Genomic DNA, 8,730 nt, shown 5'->3' on the forward strand with positions numbered 1-8,730 from the left:
TGATGGTGAAGGCTGAGATGGATTATATGCCACCTCGATCGTGCATGTGCTTAAGGCGCTCGTTGGCCGAGTCCTTTTAAGAGGTCTATAGATGTGTGATATGTGGTTGAGGCCACGTGGTTATATTTTCCTGGCTCACTCTTCGATAGTACTGTCCCGATAAGGAAGCTCAAAGCTTAGTCGCTCCTCGGTCTATCCGATCCGGTATTTCCATGAATAGTGGCTCTCGGCGGCCCAAGGGATTTTTAGTGCAAAATTGTGCACCCTCGGGACATAGTGCCCCTTCCAAGGTGTTGGGGATATTACCCGCTATATGACCCACCCTATTGGGTCGGGTCAGGTTCATGGCGACTCAACGCTCGTGATTCAAGATGGGCTTAGACCCAGGACACGGAAGGCGTAAGGTGATCTCCATCAGAGAGCTGGCTCAGCCCAAGAGCCCAGATGGCGAATCAAGGCCCAAGAATAGGAAGACTCGCTGGGAAGTTTCCTTACTTGAGGGACACGGCGGTTTAGAGATATGTGAGGTCACGGTTTATGATGTGGCCTAGACTGTTGTAAACCTAGGTCCTCGACCTGTATATAAAGGTGAGTCTCTAGGGTAGAAAGATTAAGTTATAATCCATTGAGAGCTACGTCAGGCGAGTTTCGCACCCTTGTAATCAATTCCACCATCAATATACAGAAAGCAGGACGTAGGCTTTTACCTCCAACGGAGCGGCCGAACGTGGATAAGCCCAAGTCTCGCTTCCGCTCAACCCCTTTGAGTCGCCACCAAGGTGCGATGGCTCAATCTCTAAGTCCTTTCACGAGGACATCTGCCATGACAAAACCATGACAGTTGGCGCCCACCGTGGGGCTAGCGCACGATGGAATTAAGTTCTCATAGGGAGCCCTTCCATGGTTTGGGAGCTACGCGGTCGGCCTCATGACCAAGAACCGCTCGGGAAATACTACATCGACAACTCTCAGTGGGGCCCTGACGCCGATTCAATCGAATCTGGGTATAAGGTCCCCTTTGGCAAGATCCACGTCTTCATCAACAAGTTTGGGGTTCCCGTACCTCAGTAGGACACCTTCACCGACATCGTTGAGCCAGCCCGATTCGCCCAACCGACCAAACGTCAGGTCAGGACACGCCACACCTTTGTTGGTTTTACGCAGGGGATCGACCTACTTGATGGGCCGGTGATCCAGGAGAACACCCGTGTCAACTCGGACGACGAGTCATCTATCGGTGACACATATTCAATCTACCCTCTCCACGAAGGGTGGCTTGGGGGATTGCCTGAGGCGGCGATTTCCGAGGATTTCCAAGAACCCCATCGTCAGGTCGCCATTTACATGGCAGGAGCGGCGGCGACTTAGCCGACCGCCACGGGAAACATTGGAGTGAGCGGATCAGGAAAGACTCCAGCTCAAGCCATGGCGGATCTAGTGGCAGAGATGTCTAAGTTCATGGCGGTTGCCGTGACCGTGCAGAACCAAGAAGAGGTCAACGCCGAATTGGCGAAGCTGGGAGAGGAGATGGCCAAGATCCAGTGCGAGATCGAGGTCGAGGCCACCAGGATGGAGAGCCAATAGGCCCAGATCGCCGCGGAGATAGAACGACTAAGGGTTCAGGGATGGCGGCTTGAACGACAACAACGCACTTCCGATGCGGTCCACCATAGGAGGCATCGCAATCGTCTATCGGCCGATCTAAACCCTAACCGACTCTTCGACAACCCACATACCCCAGGGATGGAACCTAACCAGTCGTGGCAAGGCACTTAGCAGGTTGACCCAGCTCAGCCACCGCCCAATCTACAGTCGCCTCAACCGACGCCGGCCCAGCCACCGTGCTTCCAAACGCCGTAGGGTTACTTTTCAAACCCCATTGACAATGTGTTGGCTGCAACCCGCAATCTAGAGTCTCTTCCCATCAATGGAAACTGCCTAGCTGAGGTGGAGGCAAGGAACGCTATCGAGATGTTGAAAACGGCAGTGGTCCAACAGGCGCAATACTCTTATGGTCGTGATCGTTTGCCCTCTATGCCTCACGCAAGTCACACCAGGAGTCTACATGACAACCCGCCCGAAGTTTCTAGCAGTGAACGGCGTTGACACCCACATACCAATGCACCTGGGCTGCCAGACACACATGCCCAGGACCTCGTGGATGCAGCACGAGCCGCCTATCTGACGGAGGTGGCAGCAGCGGTGGGTCAAGGCTATCCGGCTAATGTGCCGCCTTCCCTCGCGCATGGCGAGTCAGGAGGCAGGAACATAGGGATACCCTGTCTATTACCCGCCCTCCACAATGAGCATATGCCCAAGGACTTTAAGGGTCCGCGCAAAGTTCCCTACTACACGCCGAACCTTGAGCCATGAGCGTGGGTTGAGAGTTACGAGATTGCGATGCACATGCTCGATGTTAACGACGCGGTGTGTGCCACGTACTTTACAATGATGCTCGAAGGGACGGCACACACTTGACTAAAAAATCAGCCACCCAACTCCATCAACACGTGGGCCAAGTTGAAGGAACGTTTTGTCAAGAACTTCAGAGGAACCTGCAAGCGCCCAATGACTATTTTCGACTTACATCACTGTGTCCAACGTCTAGATGAGTCGGCCCATCATTGGACGCGGCGGGTTGCAGTGGTAATCCATTCATCAGATGGTATCACGGCGGCTCAGGCCGTGCTGATCTTGGAGAAAAACTGTCACTACCAGCCCTTGGTGTTGAAGCTTGGGCGACTCAAGAGGAAGGTACATGATATGGGCGAGTTGATGGACACCCTAACCTGATACGCCGAGTGAGACGATGTCAAAGATCCCGGGGAGGACGATGCTAAAATTAACAATGTCAGGAGAGGGGAATCATCCAAAGGCTAGAATCAGGCCCAGGGACGAAGTAACTACAACCCCGTAGGTCAAGGGAAGAAAAGGCAGCAGGAAGGTGCCACTGATTTCGTCATCAATACTAACACCGAGATCGGGAATATCTGTCAGAAAAAAATGGGATTCAGTGGGAAAAAGCCACGCAACTATCACAAGATGCTCAAGGGCCCCTGCCCACAACATACCACAACGGAGGGTCCAGCCACTCATTCTTTGGAAGACTGCTATGTGATGCAGGAGTTTCGTGCTGAGGCACTCAAGAATAACCAAGGAGGGAGTAGTGGTGGACACCCGGACCAATTTTGATCGGACGGCTCACACAGGAATCCGTTTGGCGGTTTTCCCAACCCTGGTCCACAGGGCGGTTCACACTCCAATGCTGGCCAGTACCCGGTCTAGAGTAGCCAGTAATATAAGGCGCACGTCAGTTTTCAGCAGCAGCTTCACCCGAGCAGATCTCAGCAGCAGAACGATAACGGCGGCTTCCAGAACAACCCAAGCAGTTGAATAGCGGGCAGTATCACGTGTTTACCACCAATGCTTGAAGTAGGGACAAACAGGTTAAGCACAGAACCCTTAGCATAGGTGAGCCGGTGCTTCCCAGGTGTCTCAACTGGTCCGAGCAGCCAGTTACCTGGATCAGAGAGGACCACCTGCCCCGGGTTGATAACCCTAGAGACTTGGCATTGGTAGTGGAACCGTAGGTGGGGGGCTATACCCTCTCGAAAGTTGTCATGGATGGTGACAGCAGTATCAACATCCTATACTATGACACCTTCTGAAGAATGAATTTCTCTGAAAGCGACTTGATGCCTTCCTCCACGGTCTTCCACGGCATCGTCCCAGGTAAGTCGTCATATCCTATTGGGCGGATTAAACTCAATGTGGCTTTTGGCACCCAGTCTAATTACAGGAGTGAGCCTCTCACATTCGAGGTGGTCAAGATCAAAAGCCCTTATCATGCACTTTTTGGTCGGCCGGCTTACGCCCGCTTCATGGCCCGGCCGTATTATGTGTACCTTAAGCTCAAGATGTCAGGCCCTAGAGGAATCATCACGATAAGTGGAGATCGGAAGATAGCTCAGGAGTGTGAAGGAGATGTCGCTTATGCTGAGTCGGCTTACGCCGCAGAGGAACTCAAGTTTCATCAGGCCAATGTTGACCCGGCGGACATTACCCCGCTCAAGAAGACCACAATAGATTCAGAGCCTCCCCTTAAGTTTAAACCTATAGATGACACTCAGATGGTTGATTTCACGCCTGGCGACTCTTGCAAGAAATTTACTATTGGGACGAGCATGGATCCCAAATAGGAAAGCATGCTAATCGAATTCATCTATGAGAATCGGGACATCTTTGCATGGAAACCTTCTGACATGCCAGGTGTACCAAGAGAATTCGCTGAGCACCACCTTAATATAGATCCCAAGATAAAGCCGGTTTGGCAGTACCTCCATCGTTTCAACGAGGAGAGACATAAAGCAAACGGGGAAGAGGTAGCCCGTCTCTTGGTTGCTGGGTTCATTGTGGAGGGTTTTCACCCTGGGTGGTTGGCCAACCCAGTCTTGGTCCTCAAGAAGAATGGCACCTTTCGCATGTGCATCGACTACACTGACCTTAACAAGGCCTGCTCGAAAAACCCTTTCTCTCTCCCTCGTATCAATCAAGTCATTGACTCTATGGCAGGTTGCGAGCGACTGTGTTTTTTGGATGCATACTAAGGTTATCACCAGATCAAGATGCCTCTGGCAGATCAAGAGAAGACGGCTTTCATAACTCCTTTTGGTGCCTTTTGCTATGTCTCAATACCATTTCGGGTCAAAAGTGGAGGGGCGACTTATCAGCGCTGTATTCAGAATTGCGTGCACAATCCGATCAGGCGCAACGTTCACTCCTATGTTGATGACATAGTGGTGAAATCCCAGAAGAACGAGTCACTTCTGGATGATCTCAAGGAAACATTTGACTGTTTGGGAATGTACCAGATGAAGCTTAACCCGGCCAAGTGTGTTTTCGGTGTCCCGGTAGGGAAGTTATTGGGCTTCTTGGTGTCAAAGCGAGTCATTGAGGCCAACCCGGATAAGATTAAGGCGATTATATCACTGGGCTAGCCGGCTAATATCAACCAGGTCCAGCTCATGGCGGGTCGTATCGCATCTTTAAGTCGCTTCATAAGTCGCGTTGGTGAAAAGGCCATCCCCCTTTATCAGCTGCTCAAGAAAACAGACCATTTTGTGTGGACAGTTCGGCCAACGAAGCCTTTGAAGCCCTGAAGAAGCAATTGTTGAGCCACCAGTTTTAGCTGACCCCACCGACAAAGATCGTATGCTTCTATAGATTGCTGCTAACTCTAAAGCAGTAAGTGTGGCAGTAGTAGTCGAACGCAAGGAAGAAGGAAAGGAGTATCCGGTCCAGAGGCCTGTATACTTTGTCAGAGAAGTCTTGACCCTCTCCAAATAGCGTTATCCACACTGGCAGAAGATGATTTTCGGGATCTTCATGACAAGTCGGAAACTGAAGCACTACTTCCAGGAGCATTCCATCACGGTGGTTAGTTTTGCGCCACTTGGTGATATCATACAAAATCCTGAAGTGACTCGGCGGATTGCTAAGTGGGCCATTGAACTTGGTCCTCATCACGTGAAGTATATGCCCTGCACGGCCATGAAGTCTCAGTCCTTAGTTGATTTCATCAACGACTCGACCGAGTTGCGAATTCCAGAAGATAGAACAGATCACACAAATTGGACCATCCACTTTGACGGGTCCAGGCAGTTGGAAGGCTCGGGGCTGGCGTGGTACTGACTTCCCCGCAGGGTGACAAGTTTTGCGATATCCTATGGCTCATGTTTCCATGTACTAATAATGCAGCAGAGTATGAGGCTTTTCTCCATGGGCTTAGGATCGCCAAAGAAATGAACCTCAGCCGAGTTAGGGGCCTCGGCGACTCAAATCTGGTGGCACAGCAAGTTTCCAGGACATGGTATTCCTGGGACCCGCTGATGGCGGCTTACAGGCGTGCCGTATCAGATGTGGAGGGTCACTTTCATGGTTATCAAGTTGACCATATCGATCGTCGACTCAACGAGGCAGCTGATGCTCTTTCACGACTCGGTTCACAGCGTAAGCCAGTTCCTCCCAATGTATATTTGGATATCTTGCATAACCCGTTGGTGAAATTGCCTTCTGAATAGGATATAGCGGTCCCTGGCCCGGAGTCTCAACTTGTGGTGGCTCTTCATGCCACTCCGGATTGGGCGGTCCCTTACAATGCTTATATGGCATGAGGCGAGTTACCTGGTGATGAGTTGCTGGCCCGCCAAATTATCCGGCGATGCAAGTCCATGGTCATACATAAGGGCGAGTTGCACAAACGGAGCACTTATGTAATATTTCAAAGATGTGTCTCGCCCGAAGAAGGACGTGCGATCCTTAATGAGATTTACGTTGTCGATTGTGGTCACCACGCTGGGTCACGCTCTTTGGTGTCCAAGGCTTTTAGGCATGGATTCTATTGGTTGATGGCTCATGCAGATGCTAAGGACATAGTGCGCAGATGTGACGGGTGTCAGAAATTTGGGCATCAGATGCATGTGCCGGCTCAAGAGTTGCGGATGATCCAATTACATGGCCTTTTGCGGTCTGGGGGCTCGACATGGTTGGTCCTTTCATGATGTCTTCCAAAAAAAAGACTCACCTACTAGTGGTTGTTGACAAATTTACCAAGTGGGTTGAAGCAGAGCCGGTTAGCAGTTGTGATGCAGATACGGCCGTCAAGTTCCTCAAGAAGCTGATTTTTCGCTTTGGGTATCCTCATAGTATTATCACTGATAATGGTACTAATTTATCCAAAGGCGCCATGCAAGAATTTTGTGAAAAGGAGCACATCCGGCTTGATGTCTCTGCGGTTGTGCATCCCCAATCCAATGGACAAGCGGAAAGGGCAAATCAAGAAATCTTGTGCGGGATCAAACCCCGTCTCATGGTTCCTCTGGAGCGCACCCCAGGTTGTTGGGTTGAAGAGCTTCCTTTAGTACTTTGGAGCATAAGAACTAGACCTAACAGATCCACTGGTTACATGCCCTTTTTCTTGGTCTATGGAGTTGAGGCGGTCTTACCAAGTGACATCAGGCATGACTCACCGCGAGTCGCCGCTTATGTTGAGGAGGACAATGAGCTGGCTCATCAAGATTCGTTGGATGCTTTGGAGGAGGAGCGTGACTTAGCAGCAGCATGGTCGACGATTTACCAGCAAGACCTGCGACGCTATCATAGTCGCCGAGTCAAAAGCCGTGTCTTTCAGGAGGGCAACTTAGTGCTTCGATTGATTCAAGATCATACTGGTATGCACAAATTATCTCCCGCATGGGAAGGGCCGTTTGTCGTTAGCAACAGTCTTCATAATGGTTCTTACTACCTGGTGAATCTTCATCCACAGAGGCCAAAAATAAAGGCAGAAACAACCCGGCCATGGTACATTGCCCACTTGCGGCCATATTATACTTAGAGCCATTGGCTCCTTATCATTTTATATAGTTTAGTCCTTGTACTCTTTATATATATATATAGCAATAAAGACGACGCCCACAAAATTCGGGGTCTCTGCCATTTCAGATTCTTGAAAGCATGAGTCTTTATTGTCTCACAAGTCATCCAATCATGGACGCTATCAGTATCAAAGAGCATATATCGCCACGCTGCACTTATTTCAAAACTGGATACTGGTAAGCCAAAGAGGACCAAAGTTGCCACGTTGCACGGTTCAAACATGGGTGCCTATATGATTTTGAGAATTAAGCCGGCTTACTTGGGGGCTACTAGTTCCCAAGTTGTTTTGCAGTAAGAGCGTAAATGCTTCTGAAATCCTATGTGCGACTTTTCCCTAATCATAGGTCACTTGGGGGCTTCTACTCACTGAGTTCAGCCTGAATACCCTCTTGGCTAGCGAAAAATCAACGTATTACAATGGTTATACTAGACTGTATGTTTGCCGACTCGCCCTATGGTCACATGTACTCTTGGCGAGTCAATCCAGGTTTTGGACCCTGAACTCGCCTTGGTTAAAACAAGAAGGGTGCTTGCGGGTGCCGGCATATGGAAAATAAACAAACCATGGGTTCATTGAACCTGCTTCACTGAAGCTTGACTCGCACCTGATCAGCCGGTCTAAACAACTAAGGCTGTTGCAAAAGCCTCTCTTGGGTTGCACTAGAGCCTTGCAAGCTCGTCCTACCCTGCCGCGACTCCTTGAGCCGGCACACTTTATGACTACAAGGCATCTTTGTGGTACAGTTAAGAGTTTTCAAGACTCATGACTACTCGTCGCGTCTCACTGAGCCGGCTTAATATTATTCTATCACATGAAGCATAATTACTTTGATGAAGACACAACAAAACGCCTTGGCGGCTTATATTCGCAAAAGGGCGAAACTTCAGAGTCAACAAAAATATGGTGCAAGACTACTGTTTTCATCTCTAACCTATTACATGGCTAAGAAGGCCACAAAATTCTACATGACCCGGAATTAGATCTTCTGGGTCGATCTCCAAGGGCAGTCTTCAAGTAAACACCTTGTTCAAGCCGCCTCCGGGTTAGCCTGCGTCGAGCTTTCGCCGTCTTGGATCCGTAAGTCGCCCATTTTCCAATTGCAATTGGTTAAGGCGTGGAACTCAGCCTCGTCGGTCAAGATGGTGGACGGGTCAGCATCAGAGTCAAAAAGATGCTTACGGCGCTGCGGAGTCAGAACTGTGATTTCATAAGAGGGAGGAGTGACACGTTTGTTGTTCTCGTTATATGCCGCCTGTTACTTGGTTAAGTCAAGGCTGGCTACCAGTTGAGTCGGT

The sequence above is a fragment of the Hordeum vulgare genome, chromosome 7H (assembly GCF_904849725.1).
Source record: "Hordeum vulgare subsp. vulgare chromosome 7H, MorexV3_pseudomolecules_assembly, whole genome shotgun sequence".
NCBI classification, from domain to species: Eukaryota; Viridiplantae; Streptophyta; class Magnoliopsida; order Poales; family Poaceae; genus Hordeum; species Hordeum vulgare.